Below are 4,239 nucleotides of genomic sequence, written 5' to 3' on the forward strand. Positions count from 1 at the left end.
CTATCTTAGGTATTTTAAATTTAGCTTCAAGAAAAGTGCTGTTTTATGGATTCAAGTCCCCTTGTCTTTATCCTGAAAGAATTGTGTGCAATATTTATTTCCCTTATGTTGCAATTTAAAACACACAAGAAACTGTGTTGAATACCATCCCACCAACACTCATCTCTCGATCACGGTATGCATATACATATTTTTATACAGTGTATAATGAATTGAAGCTATACCTTTCTTTATTTTGGGCACAGTCTACCTGAATGTAGACTTCTAAAATTAAGGAGGTATTTACTTATAATACTCTGCAGGGTAAATATTTTTCATGTTTCTCAGGGTGAAAAATAAATAGAATACCATATTAAAAACAAGTACATTTACTACCTTACTGCTGTGCTACTCAAAGGGTTATAAAACATGCACATATATATGGCATTTTGTTCACAGTAGGCATTCAATAATAATTTAACTTAAGAGGGGTAAATGAATGAGAATATTACAATTCTAAAGAATCCCCAGGTACTCAAAGTAGCACATCAATTAGACTGCTTAAGATAAAAGCTGTTATTATTTCCATTCAAAGTTTTCCTCTAAAATTAAAATTTTAGATTGGACTCCTATGGTCTTTTTTCTCAGGAAAACTTGGGTATTTTTCATAAATGTATGGTGATCTGCCATTAAATATATGAGTCACCTTTTCCTGCAAAGGATTTCTGCTCCTGCAAATACAAATTACCCAAATGAGCACACACGTGATTTTTAAAAGAAAATTTCAGAGAAAATAACATACTCTCAGTACAGATTCATTGATTTAATTTGGTTGTTAAATTTATATATTAAATATAGTTGGTTAATTTTCAAAAGATTTACTCAGGAATTATGTATTTCTTTTAAATCACCTGAGGAGTATAAAGTATGAAAAATATTCCTCAGTGTTTTTCTTATATACCTTGACATTATGCTTGATAATTGATAATTGAGGGGGAAAAAGAAATTTAAATATATTGATTTGAAAGGCACATAGTTAAAATCACAAAGTAAAAACAAACTTTATATTTTCAATTCTAGTCACCTGTAGGGTTATTTTTGGCACACAGAAGTACCAATGACTACATGAAACACATGAATCCTTCAGGAATTAAAAATGGGGAGGACTATATCATAACAAGGGAACTCTTTTGAGGTATTCAGTGTTTCTGCCATCGGTTAGAACCTGTGTAAAAATTATGAGGAGCCTTCCAAAAGAGCACATCAAAAGCAGCACTTAAGCTTTGCAGGTTTCAAAACCCAACCAAGATAGTTTATAAAACATTTTAATAGTGTTCTGCATATTTTTTAGAAAATTAATTTAGTTAAAGTGTGGCATGCCTACAATTAATGGGCCTTGTTTAGTTATAATTCTATGGTAGTTTTTTAACCTTAATTATCAGCATTAGTCCTGAAATACTTTCAGAAATTGTTGACTGTGTTCACCAGTTTCAAATACCTTAATAGTAATTTTTAAAGAGTTTCTGAATAACTTTTTAAAAAAATAAACCCATTCATTTAAGATCAATTGATCTTGGACAAGGATGCCAAGAACACAAAATGGGTTTCACTTCAGTAAATGATGTTAAGAAAGCTGGATATGTATATGCAAAAAAACCCCAAAAAAACCAACAACAAAAAAACCCAGATGAAATTGGATCCTTACCTCATATCATATACAAAAGTTAAACCAAAATATTTTAAACACTTAAGTGTAAGAGCAGCAACCATAAAATCAATAAAAGAAAGTACAGGGAATAAGCTTCTTGATATTGGTATTGGCAATGACTTTTGAATATGACATCAAAAGCACAAGGAAAAAAGCAAAAGTAGACAAGTACGGTTGCATCAAACTAAAAAGCTATGCACAGCCATGGAAACACTCAACCAAGTCACAAGGCAACCTATGGAAATTAGAAAACATTTGCAAACCTTATATCCATAAGGGGTTAATGTCCAAAATATATACGGAACGCATACACCTCAATAAATAATAATAACAATAAAATTTAAACATGGGCAAAGGGCGTTAACAGATACTTTTTTCAAAGGAGACATACAAATGGCCATCAGGTACATGAAAGGGTGCTCAATCATCAGGAAAGGGCAGATCAATTCAACAATGAGATATCACTTCACATCTGTCAGAATATCTATTATCAAGAAGAGAAAATATAACCAGTGTTGACAAGGATGTGGAGAAAACGGAATTTTTGCGCACTGTTGGTAGGAATACACATTGGTTCCAACACTATGGAAAACGGTATGGAAATTTCTCAAAATTAAAATAAAACTACCATATGATACAATAATTTCACTTGTGGGATTATATTCAAAAGAAACAAAATCAGTATCTCAAAGAAATATCTTCACCTTCCACGTGCATTGCAACATTATTCATAATAGCCAAGATATGGAAACACCCTAAAGGTCCATTAATGGTCCAGTAACAGACAAGGGAATAAAGAAAATGTATATATACTTAGAATAGTGGTGTGTATGTGTGTGTGTGTGTGTGTGTGTGTGTGTATAAAACTGTATTATTCAGCCATACAAAAGGGAAAAAATTCTGCCATTATGACACAGATATACCTGGAGGGCATTATGCTAAGTGAAATAAACCAAGCACAGAAAGACAAGTACTGCAAAATCTCACTTCTATGTGGAATTTAAAATAGTGAAACTTTTAAAAATTGAATGTATTGGGTGGCATTGGTTAATAAAATTACACAGGTTTCAGGTATACAGTTCCACAAGACATCATTTTATATTGTATTGTATGTTTACCACCTCCAGGTCAATCTCCTTCCATTACCATTTATCCCTCTTTATCCTCTTTTACTACCCACACCTCCTTCCCTCTAGCAATCACCATATTGTTGTCTGTGTCTATGAGTCTTTATTTTTTCTTTGCTTAACCCCTTCACCCTTCTCAACAAGCCTCCAACCCCCTCTTCTCTGACAGCTGTCTAACTGTTCTCTATGTCCATATGTCTGTCTTCACTTTGTTAGTTTATTTTTCTTTATTAGACTCCAAAGTAGTGAAACTCATAGAAGCAGAGAGTAGAACGGTGTTTGCCAGGGGCTAGAGCAATGGTTCTCAACCTTCCTAATGCTGCGACCCTTTAATACAGTTCCTCATGTTGTGGTGACCCCCAACCATAAAATTATTTTTGTTGCTACTTCATAATTGTAATTGTGCTACTGTTATGAATCATAATGTAAATATCTGATATCCAGGATGTATTTTCATTGTTAAAAATTGAACATAATTAAAGCATAGTGATTAATCACAAAAACAGTATGCAATTATATATTCAATGTTTGTTTTCCGATGGTCTTAGGTGACCCCTGTGAAAGAGTCGTTTGACCCCCAAAGGGGTCATGACCCACAGGTTGAGAACCGCTGGGCTAGAGGCAGGGAGAAATAGGGAGATGATGGTCAAAGAGTACAAAGTTTCTGTCAGAATGATAACTTCCTCATAATTGAGTTAATCTTCACATTTCAGACCATCCCCAATTTTTCCATAATTGTTTAAAGACTTTATTTGCTCTTTTTCATACACATTGCATAAATGCAAAACATGAAGTAAGAAACTAAGAAGATTGTCCTCTGACACCCTCTGAGATGCCTGTGACTTATCCAGAGGGTTTTTGTTATTGCACCATCAAAGGGTGAATTGGGGTAGGGGTGTTTCAATAGATGGATAATTTGTAAGTGGTGTGCCACAAGAGGCACAGTGGTGTGCTGCAAGAATTTAAATTAAAAAAAAAACTTGTAATAACCTGACTATTTAGTCAGGGGTACTGAACTCTTTTCTCTTAGATTGTCAAATATATATATATATATACAGCCAACACAACAGTAGCCATCTGGTGTGAATGAATCAAAATTATACTTTTTTTTTTGTTCAGACTGGCAACAATTATATGTTTTGGTGTGCCGTGGAATTTTAGCAATTAGTGTACGTGTGCCATTAGATGAAAAAGGTTGAAAATCAGTTTTACAGACTATTCTGGACCCTGGTCAATCATTTCAACTTTGATTACTTAATGATCTATAGCATCCCATTTGTCTCTTTTAGGTCCAGTTATGCATGGGTTATCTGGACTTCTGCATATATGTAATTCTATTTGAGAAAGGAAAAGGAGGTCAGTACACATCACATTCATCCTCAAATTACAGAAGGATGTCATTGATTTCAGATTGTTCATATAATT

General features: G+C 33.5%; 1 long non-coding RNA gene across 4 annotated transcripts in view; it reads right to left on the reverse strand.

Annotated features, from left to right (window-relative positions):
* The window catches only part of LOC107181558, a 64,107-nt gene that overhangs the window by 5,125 nt on the left and 54,743 nt on the right, over window positions 1-4,239 (reverse strand). The gene's annotated exons all lie outside the window — the stretch shown is intronic.

This window comes from Myotis davidii, unplaced genomic scaffold (genome assembly GCF_000327345.1).
Source record: "Myotis davidii unplaced genomic scaffold, ASM32734v1 scaffold46, whole genome shotgun sequence".
Taxonomy (NCBI): domain Eukaryota; kingdom Metazoa; phylum Chordata; class Mammalia; order Chiroptera; family Vespertilionidae; genus Myotis; species Myotis davidii.